This window comes from Myotis lucifugus, unplaced genomic scaffold, assembly GCF_000147115.1.
Source record: "Myotis lucifugus unplaced genomic scaffold, Myoluc2.0 scaffold_160, whole genome shotgun sequence".
NCBI lineage: Eukaryota > Metazoa > Chordata > Mammalia > Chiroptera > Vespertilionidae > Myotis > Myotis lucifugus.
This window is the reverse complement of record NW_005871208.1, coordinates 1531269-1547347: the sequence shown is the minus strand read 5'-3', so window position 1 is coordinate 1547347 and position 16079 is coordinate 1531269. Positions and strand designations below refer to the sequence as shown.

At 43.6% G+C, this 16079-nt stretch overlaps 1 pseudogene; it reads right to left on the bottom strand.

Moving 5' to 3' along the window:
- Positions 1-14518: 14518 nt before the first annotated feature.
- On the bottom strand, positions 14519-16063 carry LOC111827407 (annotated as a pseudogene).
- Positions 16064-16079: the final 16 nt, after the last annotated feature.

Below are 16079 nucleotides of genomic sequence, written 5' to 3'. Positions count from 1 at the left end.
AGATTTTATTTAACTCACTAATTAAGGAGGGAACCTACAATTTGTTAAAACCAGTTGAAAGAAGAATCTGAAGAGCAGACTTTATAGGCTATCAGGAATGCTGAAATGAATGTGCTAATAGGGACAAAACTGGTTAATATCCTACAGGTATGAAAATGTAATATTTGGAATCATCTTTTCTACCGGGCGGGAACCAATTTTATCTAATTGGACAGAGTTCATTTGCATTTCTCTGGACAAAATAATTTGTATTAAAGTCAGTTTTTCCAACTTACAAAGTTGTAAATGAATCTAGTTAAAAACAAAGGTTATACTGAACATATTGATTATCTTCTTGGTATATCTGAAAATAAGATGTTGAAGTCCTAATTGGGAATCTTTAACATAAACCATTTTTATAAACTTAAAAAAAGTCAAGCCCTGGCCGGTATGGCTCAGTTGGTTGGGTGTCCTCCCGTGTACCACAAGATGACCGGTTGGATTCCTGTCAGGGCACATGCCCGGGTTTCAGGTTCGATCCCTGTTTGAAGCATGTGTGGGAGGCAGCTGATTGATGTTTCAATCTCATGTCCATGTTTCTCTCCCTCTCCCTTCCTCTCTCTCTAAATACCAATTTTTTTAAAAGCCCATCTGAATTGCATCTCTGATAAAAAAAAAAAAATTAAAGGTACAGGCCCCTACAGATTTAAATAACACTGAAGGTTCCCTGGACAAAGCCCAGAAAAACCACTCAGGAATCTTTTGCTCATTTCAAAGTCTTTCAAAAATTTTTCTGCACAGAATTCTTTTATTCTTTAGCATCTAGCACAATATCTGGTGCATATTAGATGTTTAATCAGTGTGGGCTGGCTGATTGATGAGGATTATTGAATGGTGGATTATAAAGTGTATACTAGATTGAAAACCATGACCAAAGTATTTTGCATCTTCTTCATCAAGAAGTAGAGTCTATTTTCTTACTCCTTGAATCTGGAAATGTTTTGTGATTTGCTTTAGCTATTAAATATGTCAAAAGTGACGTGTGACTTTTGGAGCCTAGACTTCCAGAGACCTTGCAGCTTTCACTCTCTTGGGGCTGGCCACTACCAAATAAGAAATGCAGGCTATCTTGCTGGAGACCCACATGGAAGAGAACCAAACCATCCTGGCTGACAGCCCCAGCCAACCGCCTTTTATGTGAACGAGGCCATCCTGGTCCAGGTGACTACAGCTGCTTGAACAACGTCAAGTGAGACCAGCTGAAGAACTGCCCAGCTGAGCCCGGCAAAAAGTGCAGATTTGTGAGTAAATAAATGGTTATTGTTTTAAGCATCTAAGTCTGAGGGTGTTTTGTTTTGCAGTGACGGCTAATCTGATAGAGTACTGTCTGTGCAGTCACAGAATGTCAGCCAGGGGAGGGGGACAAGTGCTCTCCATTGGGAATATAGGCTGCTCCTCCTGATTGAATGATCTAGCTCAGCTGTCCTGCACCCAGCTGGTTGGGAGCCTGTGGTACTCCTGCAAGGAAGTATCACTACTACTTGGGTATGTGATTTGCCCCGAACCTTCTAGGTGCCCATGCAGCCCCTTTGACAGGCTCATTATCTGCACTGGGTTGGGCACTTGTCGAGAAGTAGAAGCCAATCCTCTTTAAAAGAAGAAAGGCAGTAAACAAATAACACACTTCCAGGAAGTTTACACCCGAACACGGACATGTGCTCAAATTAAAGTACAAAGTTAACCTTATCCTAATATTTTTCTCCTCCCTTCCTTGAATCTCTATGACACTTTCACTTTCCAGATATCTCTCTACTTAGCTTGTTTGAGTGCCAACCTAGCCCAGTGAGTAAGTAAGAATGACAGAGGGGGAAGTCAAGAGATTTGTCCAGCACCACACAGATGCTTAATTGTAGGCCAGATCCCAGGCCTCCTGCTATAGTGCCCAGTGGCCCAGTGCTGGGTACTGCCCCAAGCAGGTGCTATTTCTCCTAGGATCCTCAGTCCAGGATGCACACTGTAGACATACATATGAACTCGGATGATGCCAGTGTGGCAGTGTGGTGTCAAGGGAAAGATCTAGTTTAGTCTGTTAGCTCCATCAGCTAGTCAGTCACACAACCTCTGTCTCAATATCCTCAGTGAGATTAAAATTATATCTACCTACACATTAAAAAACCTGTAAATTATGCCTGGCTGGTGTGGGTCAGTGGTTGAGTGTCGACCTATGAACCAGGTCACAGTTTGATTCCCAGTCAGGGCATATGCCCAGGTGTGGGCTCGATCTCCAGTGTGGGTTTTGCAGGAGGCAGCCGATCAATGATTCTCTCTCATCATTAATGTTTCTATCTCTCTCTCCTCCCTCTCTGAACTCAATAAAAAAATATTAAAAGACCAACCAACCTGTAAATTATGGTTGTATCTGGAATGAGGTATGGGTCTGGGCGCCTGAGCTAGGAGGAAGACTTACTTTTCATTGTATATCTTTTGTACTATTCAACTTTATAATTGTGATGATTAATTTTATGTGTCAGTTTGTCTGGGCTAAGAGATACCCAGGTAGCTGGTAAAACATTACTTCTGGGTGTGTCTGTGAGTTGTTGATGGAAGAGATTGGCATTTGAATCAGTGGACTGAGTAATGACCATCCTTACCAGGGAAGGCAGGCATCATCCGTTCTACTGAGGACCCACATATGACAGAAAGGCAAAGGAGGGTAAATTCACTCTCTGCTTGAGCTGAGATACCCATTTTCTCCTCCCCCAGACATTGGCATTCCTGATTCTTGGGCCTTTGAATCCAGACCAGGACTTATAGCATTAGGCCTTGATTTTCAGGCCTTTGAACTTGGACTGAATTACACCACAGTGGCTTTCCTGGTTCTTCATCTAGCAGACAGCAGATCATGGGACTTCTCAGCCTCTATAATTGTGTGAGTCAATTCCTGTAATAAATGTCTTATATATCTCTCTATATATCTTACTAGTTCTGTTTCTCTGGAGAACCCTGATACAGTAATCATAGGGCAAACATTACTCATTCAATAACAATACTAATTAACCAAGAAATAAATGATTCATCTATAATAATTCTAATTAATATCATATTTTAAAAAATGAAATTATGTCTTTCTCCAGTGGTATATAGAGCATTTGACACTTCCTCCTTTAAAGGCCAAAATTATTTTTAGTAAGAATTATTAGTTTTTTGATTCACTTTTCAGCTCTAGAACAATTAACAATTTAAAAATATTGCTTAACTTAAAAGATATTATTCAGCCCTGGCCAGTGTGGCTCAGTTGGTTGGAGCATAGTCCCGTGCAGAGCACATACCTAGGTTGCCAGTTTGATCCTAGTTGGGGTGCATATGGGAGGCAACTGATCGATGTATCTCTCTCACATCGATGGTTCTCTCTCTCTCTCTCTCTCCCCTTCTTCTTCTCTCCCTCTCTAAAATATATAAAAAAAAGGAAAGAAACAAAGATACTATTCAAATCCAGTATAATATTTCATGTATGAAGTAAAGATTTCATTGCCAAACAAAAATATTATACTTTTCAGTTTGCATTGTCATTATTTTAAATTTCAAACACAAATGAAAGTTCTAACTGACCACATAGAATGACAGAATTGGAGCAAGTCAAGTTTTTTTTTTTTGTTTGTTTGTTTTTTACAATCACTGTGTGTGTAGTTGTGTATTTGTCATCTACTGTTTAAATCCAGGATTATGTATTATCACAAAAGCTGGCTGGGTGACTGCTTGGACAATTCTAAACTGTTACAAACTTTTCTTAAAATAAATTGGTATAGTGGAAAACATTGAGTATTCACTCCATATAGAATAGTATGTTTATTAAAAGGTAAATAATGAAAGTATGTTAATTTGAAGCTTACCCATTCTATATAATCCTATATAATAAAACCTTAATATGCAAATTGATGTAACAGTGGAACGACCTGTCACTATGACATGCACTGACCACCAGGGGGCAGACACTCAATGCAGGAGCTGCCCCCTGGTGGTCAGTGCACTCCCACAGGGGGAGCACCGCTCAACCAGCAGCTGGGCTCATGGCTGGCGAGTACATTGGCAGTGGCGGAAGCCTCTCCTGCTCTGCTATTGGTGGGCGGTAAGGAGTGAGGGGTCCCAGACTGAGAGAGCCCCAGACTGCGAGAGGGATGTCTGACTGCCGGCTTAGGCCCGATCCCCTTGGGGTCCTGGACTGTGAGAGAGCGCAGGCCAGGTTGAGGTACCCCACCTCCTCCCAGTGCATGAATGTCATGCACTGGGCCTCTACTTTATTATTCAAACTCAACAGGAATTACAGCAATTGTTTATAACTTATACCAACAAAAGATGTTCTCACAGGGCATTTATCACTGATCTTGTTTGGAATTGCCCACACATGAAGATAATAAAAACAAACTTTTAATCAGTTTTATTGATAGTTTTAAAATTCTCTACAGACAATGCACTGGCTTATTGCCTAATCCTAAGTGGACTACTCCCACAGACCTTCCCTCCTTACAAGGTCCTTGCTAAAGATCAAATGGGCCCTAGCTGGTTTGGCTCAGTGGATAGAGTGTTGGCCCGCACACTGAAGGGTCCTGAGTTCAATTCCAGTCAAGGGACAGGTTCCAGAGGCGGCCGATCAATGATTCTCTCTCATCATTGATGTTTCTATCTCCCTCTCACTTCCTCTCTAAAATAAAATTTAAAAAATATCAAATGGGGTAATATTTTCAGGGGGTCCCAAATTCAAATGCTGCCAGGGTTCAGAGAAGCAAACATGTGAGGTGGTGTAATCCACAGTCACAGAGAGTGGTGCAGGCTGTGAAGACCAAGGAGCGTACGCCCTGCCTAAAGGCATTCATGCTAATGTCTTGTCTGAGACACATCCATGGGGTGGGCTGACAGCTTGTGACTCCTGATCAATAAACAATTCAAAGTTAGGTCTGGGCTGACTTCAAAGCTCTTTCCACTATGCCATTTGGCCTTGCCCTAAACCCCAGTTTCCTCTTCCATAAAATGGGACCATCTATCTTGGGAAGCTTAGGGACTATTTATTTCAAATTCTAAGCACAGCCCTGGTCAGTATTAGGTGTTATTATGAAGGACCTAAACACTCGGTAAAAATATCACCTTACTTTGAAACTGAATGATAGGTGGATACTGATTTATGTCTGAGGTAAGAACAGAATAAGAAACATGGGAGCCTGGAGCAGCTGAGAGCTGAGGTGTGTGGCAGTTAGATTAGAAGTGAGTCTACTCGTCCCAGTGCTTACAGAGGGGAGAGGTGAGGACGGACGAGGACTGTCGTGACGGGAAGTGTGGCTCTCCATCAGGGAAAGAAGGGCGAGTAGGTCTATCTCTGGGGTCCTCACAGTTTTTAACAGCGTGATGTGCCATCCACACGAACATTTACAATTCAAATTACTTAAAAAATGGCCACGGGGATGTTTGTTGCAGGTCACTTTGTGATGGCAGAAAACTAAAAGCAATGCAAATATCCAAAACGAGGGGACTCGTTAATGAAAGACATTATGCTATATCCATTCATTGAAGGCATACTATTCAGTTCTTAAAAATAATATTAGAATCAATGTAGATGAATATTTGTTGATGAGGAAAGAAATTCCCATTACATGTGTAAAAAGGAGATTACAAAATGATGGATACACTTCAATCTCACCTTGGTGAAACAGAAACAAGTGTATGTTAAAAGATCTTGAAGACAGCCCATGTGGCTCAGTTGATTGGAACGTCATCCGGCACACCAAAAGGCTGTGCGTTTTTCCTGGTCAAGGCACATAGCTAGGTTGTGGGTTTGATCACTGGTTGGGGCACATACAGATTGTTGTTTCTCTCTCACATCAATGTTTTTCTCCCCCTCATCCTCTTTCTCTAAAATAAAAAAAAAAAAAATCCTCTGATGAGGATTAAAAAAAATCCTGAAGGACATACATCAAGGTATTAGTAATCATTATCTCTAGATGGTGGTATTCTGGAGATTTTAAACATTTTATTATTTCTACTCATCTGTGTTGTCTAATTTTCAACAATTAACACACCCTTCTGTTATAATAAGGAAAACAACAACATTTATTTTTCAAAGGGTGTTAAAAAATAAAATAAAAGGATGGTGAGAGTTAGATGGACAGGAGCAAAGATTGTATTAATAATCTGGAAATGTACCTAGTAGGAGACCCCTGACTTTCCACGCAGAGTGAAGGAGTATGAGAGGTATGTGTGTGGAGGGCCAGATTGGGGGAAGGGCCAGGAAAGTTGGGATAGCTTGGATACAAGGGAGATGTCATGGTTGGGGGCCCCATTCCTGGCATTCATATTGCCAGTTCCTTGACTGCTGGCCCATGATCATTTGCCACTCTATCCACATCTCTAGCATGGCTCTCTAGAATGAACTTCAAGCCTGGGATAAAGCTCTGGGAGGGACTTCAGTCCCCTAATGTCGCATGTACTCCAAGAGGTCATGACTCTTACGAACTCTGCTCACTGGGAATATTGAAAAGAAAGTGGAGGTGAATGCGGGTGGAGAAGCCAACTATTAGCAGCTTTGGCCAGATGGTGGTGCTGTAAGGCAGAAAGTCAGAGTACAGCATAATAGTGCTGGGTTAGACAGGAACAGCCATCTGCACCGGGAAGGCCACCAGGGGGCAGAGGGAGATTAAGAGTCCTGCTGCTTCCCCAGGGCCAGCTGGAGTTACCAGTCAACAATGCCATCAGCTGCCATTCAATGAAACGGAACATGGTAACAATGAAGTGCCAGGGACAAAACAGAATAACTCAAACAGGTGCAGATCTTGAAACGAAACGCTTAAAGGTACAGCTCAAAGTACCTCTCCAGGCTCATCCCTCAGCCCCCCCCTGCTTGCTCTAAGCCTCGCCCTCTTACCATGTCTTTTCCTTCTTTCCCTCTGTCCTTCCTTCTCCCATATTCACTGAATATCAAAGCATTTAGCCAGAGCCTGGGAAGGTAAGGGAAAGATCCCTGTGGATGAGGTGGGGAGGAGCTAAGTGAGGGGCAATGTGTGTGTGTGGAATGGGTGTATCAAGTGTGACTGGCGAAGAGGACCACACCCCCAAGTCCTGGCAGTGAGGAGTGTGCCTGGTTAGAAGAGCCGGGTGAAGCCCAGTGGGGCTGAGGATTGGTCAACAAGGGGGAGACTGGAAAAGCTGGAGCTGGAGAGAATCAGGGGCTTGACCACGTAGTTAGGGCATTTCTGAGACCATGGAAGGATCTAAGTAGGTGAGAAGACCATGTTGGGATGGTATGTGGAGGAGTTGCTGGTGACCACGAGAAGACCTTCCATTAGGGAGGTGTTGTAGTACAGAGGAAAGATGGCTGCAGCCTGGACAAGGTGTGTAGATGAGAAGAAGGTGTTACAGTAATAAGTTTAGTTAGTATAAGATAGTATAATCAAATTTCATTTCTTTATTAGAGTGAATTTTAAACTTTACTTAGTAGTGAAACTTAACTTGTGTGTGTGTGTGTGTGAGACCCTGATAAGTAACTTGTAATGCCCTGCAAGCTAACTCCTGACCAATAACTCCCAGCATGTTAACTCCTGATAAGAAACTTGCAACCTCCTGCGTGTGCATCCTGATAAGCCCAGAAGGCCACCGGAACACACTGGCAAGAGACACTGAAGAAGCCTGTTATAGTAATAAGTTTAGTTAGCATAAAGTAAACTCCATTTTTGTATTAGCAATAAGTTAGCATAAAGTAGACTCACTTTGTATTAGCATAAGTTAGCATAAGTAGACCCCATTTTATTCTTAGACCAAAACTTGTAAACAACTCCAAAATTAAGATGTATGTATGATTGATAAACTTTGAACATGGTCACAACTTTCCTGCCTGAGTGTATACCTAGATAACAGGGCGGCACCCGTGTATGGCACCCGATATGAGACACTGAAGACACCCAGCTTCAAGGATTTAAGGAGAGCAAATCTGCTGAGGTTCAGACCCTTGTCTGCCCTCCACAGACAGGATGCTCTCCTTCCCCCTGGAAACTGCCAGACTGCGAAACTGCCATTCCTGCTCTGCTTGAGCCCAAACTTCCAGAGGCCTCTCCCTTCGAGTCAAGAGACCGAGCTCCTTGCTGCAGCGTATTTTGACGACCTCTGACCTCCGTGTGTCTCCTCTGTCGGCGAGTGTCTCCGGGTGGCCTGCCAAGGACTGAAACCCATCAGCTCTCTGGTAAATAAACCTGTGTGATTTCTTGCATTGTTTATCTCCTGTGTCTCTCTCTCTCTTCTTAGTTTTTGGTTAAGCTCGGCCATATTAATTAATAGTAAGTACCCTCTGACGTTTGTATTGGTATATCCAAATGAAACGCTTTGGGTCACCTGTGCTTACGTTCCTATAGATAATTGGAACAGAAGGGAATAGGTATGGGTATATTTTGGAACTAGACTTCACTTTATAATTAATTAGATGCAGGGGGTGGGGTAAGAGAAATGGAGGGGTCAAATATGATTCCCAGGTTTTAGGTGTGAGCAATAATTAAGAAGGAGCTGGTGGGGAGACTAAGGTCAATAATTCAGTTGTGTTTTTTTTTAGTCCTCATCTGAGGAGATGTTTTTAAATGGATTTTTAGAGAGAGAGGAAGGGAGAGAAAGAGAGAGAAACATTGATATGAGAGAGAAACATAGATCAGTTGCCTCCCATACATGCTCCAATCAGGGATTGAACCCGAAACCTAGGTATGTGCCCTGACAGGGAATCAAACCCTCAACCTTTTGCTGTACTGGATGACACTCCAACCAACTGAGCCACCTGGCCAGAGCTCAATAATTCCGTTTTGAACAGGTTAAATTTGAGATGCCTAAGAGACATCTGAAAGGAGGCATCAAATAGAAAATTCCATAGACTGTTCAGGAGTTCAGAAGGAAGGTCTGGAAATAGAAAATACAATTAAAGCCATGGCAATGGATGAGATTACTCAAAGAAATAGTGCACAGTAATAAGAGAAGAGGGTCTAGGACTCAGCAGGAGGAACATCAATGTTTATGAGGAACATCGATGTTTATAGATCAGATAAAGGAAGTGAGCTGGGGAAGAGACTGAGAAGGTACCAGGTATACCTGGAGGAAAACCTGAGGTGAGGTGTCAAGAAGGCCAGGGAGAGACAGTGTTTCAAGGAGGGGGCATTCAGCTGCTGAAAGCCAAGGGTCTAGGAATAGAAGGAATGTCAAGTGTCTGGTGATTCTAACAAGGTGGAGTCTCTGGGAACCTTAGCTAATGCAATTTCCCTGGGGTGATAGGAGCCCAGGCCAACCTGGAGTGGGCTGAGGAGTGAACAGGGGTAAGGAAGGGGCGAGCCTGTGAAAAGGGACAGGTCGCTAGAGAAGGAGCTGCTGGGAAGGCGGTCCAGAAAACCTGTTTTAAGGTGGGCAGCACTAGAACAGGGTTGAATGCTAATTGGTGGAGTGAGAGAAATCTGATGTAAGAGAAAGAGGAAGGTCAACTGATGGTGTCCAGGTCTTTGCTCCTGCCTTTCCCTCTGCCTGAGAGGCTCACCTGGCATGAATCCTTCAAGGACCAGCTCAGATGTGACCGCTTCTGGGACGTCTACAAGACAAAACTTTGTCTCCACCCACTCACAGCATGTTTATAGCTGGATTCTAGCTTTTATCATATATTAGTGAGAACAGAGACTCCCACAGAAGTGTCTGTACTCCAGTACTGTGCCTGACTCATGTATAGTAGACCCTAATAAGTGATTTTGAATGGACAGCTGGACGAGCGAGTGGATAAAATAGCATAGTGGACATCACAGTGGTAGCGTAAGAACGATGGGGGCAGGGTGGTGTGTGTGTGTCAGACTCAATGAGAGAAGCTGCTAGTTCTCTTAGGGCTATTTTTCTCTCTTTTTTTCCTTGCAGGAGTGGAGCCCTGAAAGTTTCCAGACCCTCTTACGTTATCTGCCCCCAGAAAACTAGCTTAAAGAATCAGCACAATGTAGACAAAGAAACAGAAATGCAGACAGAGCCCTTGCTCTCATCAGCAGTCTATCCTCACAGAAAGCCCAGAGGTCAGAGGTGAGGGAACAGGACTGGGGTGGAGGTCAGGAGAGGCACCTGAATTCCTTTCTTCCAGCACGTAGCTGGGATCCTCAGGTATTTTCTTATTTTTTAAATGACTATCCCAGAAAAAATCTTAGTTTAATTTTTATTTTACTTTTAATAAAATTACACAAAGCAATAAGTGGATATTACTTGCACAAGCATACTGAAAATAATTTCTTCATCTTCACAATAACATCTTCATCTATTAAAATTCATAGGATTGGAATAAAAAATACAAGGAAGCCGTCAACTTGACTTAATTGTTGAAATCTGCCAAAGTTCAGAGAGCCATTGGCAAAACAGACAACGCAGAAAATGCAAGAATTTGATATTTCAGATCTCAGTGACGTTTTGGCTGCAGGAGTTATTTGGAGGTATTTTCTAATGAAGAGGAGAAGAATACGCTGGAGCCCCTGGAATGTAAATATCAGATAAGATCAGGACCCTTCCTTTCCAGAGCTTCCATTTTTTTTTCCTTCTAGAAGGAGTATCACATTCTTCCCCAGGAACTGGTTTCTGTCTTCTTAGTCCCTGAAGTTTATCTTCTTCTGTGGGAAGAACTTGCCTCCCATATTCTTTATATGTCCCCATGTCAGCCTGCATCTCCAGCTTTGGGTCCCTCCTATGGCTCCTTGTACAGGGCCTGTGCTTCTGAACCCGGAGGGAGACCTTTTCTTTTCTTTTTTTTTTTAATTGAATTTACTGGGTTGACACCAGTTAAAAAAACTATACAGGTCTCAGGTGCACAATTCTACAACACGTGAGACCTTTCATTTTAATCATTACATAGACATCTCTTGGTTCAGGCTACAGGTTATTGATCCCTGCTATGGGCTTCTCTATCCTGTCTCTTCTAGAGCAGGTGCCATGATTGGGCCAATAAAATGTCCATTTAAATAATCAGTGCCACCCACATATGGCACCAGGTACCCCAAGTACTACAAAAACAACTTCAATGTGCGGTGCTAGTGTGAGGTGTCCAGAGAAGGAGAGGACACCAGCAGCAGTGCTAGAGTTCAGGCTTCAGGGAGGACGTGTCATTCTTGCTAAGCCTTGAGGAAGGTGTGGGATGGAGGAAATAGAGGAGCATCAGTAAATAGAGGAAGTGGCAGGAGGCAGTTTAGAAAACATGGTTTGGGGTCAGTTCAGGTGGAGCAGAGGGTTTAGAGGAGGAGGGGATTGGAGCATTAGGCAGGAAGACAAATATAGGGAGAGATGGAATGTAAGGGCAAGGAGAAAATTTTATACTTTCAACAATGGGAAGCCATCAAAGATGTTTACAATGAAGGCAGGTGAGCGTTGAGAGGGGGACAGATGTAGATTTAAAGATAATTCTGGGAGCAAAGTGTGGACTGTTGTTCATGGGAGAGAAGTAAGGGTCCCGTGCTCTCTTGCCTCCCCCACTCTTTACCCTCAGCTATTGCCGCGGTCTCAGCAGGCCAGGAAGGAGACACTGTCCCTCGTCTCCCAGTCTGGGATTCTCAGACCTTGTGTCTACACCTGGTGATTTTGTCCACAGTGGAACTTAGACCTCAAAGCCTTCCCTGCCTCCCAGGTAGCAGAAGACGGGATGAACTGTTCTGATTCCAGTGAGGAGCTCAGTTCACTGCGTGCTACCTGCCTTCTCCACACTATCACCTCGGCCTAGCCCTGGAAGATGGGAGTGGGGTATGAAGGAGCTCAGGAAAGAAATGCAAAAGCAAAGGAGATGGTTTGGAATGAGCTCATTGGATCTGTGGGGACATCCTAGAGGCTCAGCTCACTCAAGAGGCTCCCCTGAATGTCTCCTTTCTCTCTTTGTGAGCCCCAGACCCAGGCCTCACTGACCTCCATCCCTCCTCTTTCTTCCTCTCCTGCTCCAGAAGCCAGGGTGGGGGGAGAGTGGGGGAGTCCACTGGATGCAGAACTACACTGATTCCTGGGTCTGAGAGAATGCCTCTGAGGAGGGGGGATGGAGACAATGACTTTTCTTGTGAGGGTGTTGGCTGAGCTCTATGATTTACTTCTATCCAGGGATATCTCTCTGGGAATCTGGGACTGGACCATTTGGAGCTGCTATTATTGGAAGGGAAATAACATTTAACAGGAGTGCTAGGATTCCAGACCTTTCTGGCCTCTGTGGCTCAGGAAATTATATATATATATATATATATATATATATATATATATATATATATAATTTAGGACAGGGCTGGGAAGGTGGGGGATGCCAGCCTCAGCTCTGAGCTTGGTGCAAGAGTGCTGTCTGCAGGCCCTTCAGTCTTAAGGCAGAGGTGCAATCTGGCCTCTGTGTGGCTCAGGAAATATATATATGGCATGCTTCCAAATGTGGGCCAGGGTAGACATTTTCATGATTAAACAGTGACCCCACTTCTGTGATCCCCAGGTCCCCTCCAAAAATGGCCCCTGCTTTACTTCTGGAAGGAGAGTATTCATGGACCAAGGCAGGTGACTCTTCAAGACCTTACTCATGGTGCCCATCCTCTGCCCTCTACATTCCACTCATCCTTACCTATCAACATGTGCCCACCACCTCCAGGAAGGCCCTTCCTCTGCCTGTCCTTCTCTGTACCCTCAGTGCACCTCTCCTCTCTGGCGACAAAGCAGAGCAGACTCTGGGGGACCTTAGCCCCTGTAGATGGGTCAGCCCACTTTACACTCCTCCAGGACAGCAGCTGCATTCCCCCTCCACTCCAGAGGGGAGTGAGGACTCAAACTACTCCATTAGCCCCTGCCAGCCCTTGTCACCACTAAACTCCCACTGATTATATTCTGCTCTTTGGTATACAATTTGCATTTTATGTTTTATGTGCACAAATGACTATAAGTTCCCCTCCCTTAACATCCAGGCACCCAGGAGAATATTTCTGCTCTCCACCCAGGGTCCTGGGCCCCAACACCTCCTTAAAGACTGGGAGTTCCTGCCTTATTGTCTTCTAGACCTGTCCCAGGGATGGAATTAGATGAAATTGTCACGTGGGAAGCTGGCAAATGCTCTACAAATACCAGGCCTCTCTGGAGGTCCAGCTTATGGAATCCCAGATCCTTTGAATGGGCAAGGACCACATGGCCATCTGCTCTGACTCCCTGCCCAGTGCCCAAACCTGGGACTGCCTCTCTGGGGTGAGGATGAGGCAGGCAGCCCTCCTGACTGTAGGACAACATTTTAGGACGTCCTTCGTTTGAGCAGAAATCTGCCTCCTGCAGCTTCCACACTTTGGTCTGGTTGTACCCCTGGGAGTCACAGAGATTAGGTCTGATTTCTCTTCTCCTAGATGACAGTCCTTCAGATATTTGGCGTCACAGAGAGTGGGAAGGAACTGAGAGTTGGTTGAAGGCTAAGTCTACATTTTGTTGATGAGGAAGACTGGGGCCAGAGAGGAAAGGACAGTGTTATGGTTGCAGAGTGAGTCCGTCTGACCCGGCCTAGGTCTCCTAACACCACCCAGGGCACATTTCTTACCCAACAGGCTTCCTTTTCTCAAGGCCAAACTCTCCCCCTCTGAAATCTGACTTTAATCTACTCAGTCCAATTTGCTTCTAATTGCAAATGCACATTATCTTCCTGCTTGAGTTCACCCTGTAATTTAAGATTGTCCTGCCCCCCAGGGATGTAGATAGCACTAAGTGGTCAAGAAACACTGGATGAAGGAACAATCAAAGTAGCCGATACCCACTGAGTTCCTTAAGTGTGCTACACGCTTCACTTCTTTCATCCCCGACCAGAGCTTCATTTAAATGTTGAAGGAAACAGGTGAGGAGATGAGCATGTAGTCTGGCCCCTGGAAGAGGGGAAGCCCTATCTCCTGGGCAGCTGGCATACCCCTGCGCTGCTCTTGTTAAAGCATTGAAACACTGCGCTGTGTCCCAGTCAGTAGAGAGTCACTGCCCGAGCTGGCCAAGTCCCCCCACGCCATCTTGTTTTCCTGCCAGCAGCTCCGAGGAGCAGGCATTCAAGCTTGAAATCCTTTTGCTGTAAAACTTAAGCCTGGGCTTTGCTGTCAGTCCACAATCCCTTCACCTAACCCGTGGGTCCGGTTGACTCTTGGGATTCAGAATCTTTTAGATTTCAGAAAGGACACGTAGTGCATATACTGTGTAAGGGAAACCACAGTGGGGCTTGAGGTGGCACCTGGAATCATGGAATCAGACATGAATATTTCTGCAATGAAATGGATCAACATTCATACTAAGTGGACTATGTGAAAACTATAAATAGCCTCATGGAAGTGAATTACAAATAACTTTTGGTCTTTAGAGTTTTCTGGAGTTTGGAATTGTTGGATAAAAGACTGAACAATATGATACTGCCTTTTAATTTATTTTTCTTTTATATAAAACAAAAATTGCATTTTGTTATGTATTTATTAAAGACAATCATTTATAGTTCATAAAAAATATTGCCCTGATATACACAAAAATGTCCTGATAATGGTAATTAAAAACAGCTACTCCCACCCCCCTTGTGTCCACACCAATATTCAATCTAGATTGGTTTAATCTTGAAGTGTAATCCAATAAGACTAAAGATCAAACACTTCAGGTCCTGGACAAGATAATAAAATACTCGTAAGCATTCTGGGTCCTTGGATTAATTGACATCAACAAGGGAACCAATTTTTGATGCTGTGAAAGAAATGTGTTCATCTCCAATGACGATTTCAAGCTCCTTCAGACCCACTTGGTCAGGGGGAGGCCACAAGGCATCATCCTCTTTGGTAATTTCACTATCATCAATTTTTCTCTTCAGTTCCTCCATCGCACTCTATGTACATAGGCTCTTTTCTTTTTTTATTTTTATTTTATTTTTAAAAAAATATATTTTATTGATTTTTTACAGAGAGGAAGGGAGAGGGATAGAGAGTTAGAAGCATGGATGAGAGAGAAACATCGATCAGCTGCCTCCTGCACACTCCCTACTGAGTATGTGCCTACAACTAAGGTACATGCCCTTGACCGGAATCGAACCTGGGACCCTTCAGTCCTCAGGCCAACGCTCTATCCACTGAGCCAAACCGGTTAGGGCTACATAGCCTCTTTTCTTTTCTTTTCTTTTCTTTTCTTTTCTTTTCTTTTCTTTTCTTTTCTTTTCTTTTCTTTTCTCTTCTCTTCTCTTCTCTTCTCTTCTCTTCTCTTCTCTTCTCTTCTTTTCTCTTCTCTTCTCTTCTTTTCTTTTCTCTTCTTTCCTTTTCTTTTTTATTGTTTTATTGCTTAAAGTATTACAAAGAGTATTACATATGTCTCCTTTTTTCCCCCGCCCTTGACAATCCCCTGGCCTCCCCTACCCCCCCAGTGTTTTATGTCCATTGGTTATGCTTATATGCATGCATACTAGTCCTTCGGTTGATCACTTACACCCTTACCTCCTGCCCCCCAAACCTCCCCGGCCTTCACTCAGCAGGTTGAGAATCTGTTAAAACAAGATTAAAAGCTGTGTCCATTATTGTCCATAAGATGATAATGGTCTTTATCATCCATGAATGAGTGAGATCATGTGGTATTTTTCCTTCATTGACTGGCTTATTTCACTTAGCATAATGCTCTCCAGTTCCATCCATGCCGTTGCAAATGGTAAGAGTTCCTTCTTTTTTACAGCAGCATAGTATTCCATCGTGTAGATATACCACAGTTTTCTAATCCATTCATCTACTGATGGGCACTTAGGCTGTTTCCAGATCTTAGCTATGGTGAATTGTGCTGCTATGAACATAGGGGTGCACATATCCTTTCTGATTGGTGTTTCTGGTTTCTTGGGATATATTCCTAGAAGTGGGATCACAGGGTCAAATGGGAGTTCCATTTTTAGTTTTTTGAGGAAACTCCATACTGTCTTCCATAGTCATAGCCTCTTTTCTGATCATGACATCATTTTTGTAATTGCTGTTGTTGGCATATTTCATTTCCCACCTGGTTGGAACTCAAATTCCAGAAATTCGTGGCTGAACTTGCCCTTGTGACCCACGTAGTAATGCAGATAAAAGTCACTCTCCATGGCTATAATATTCCCC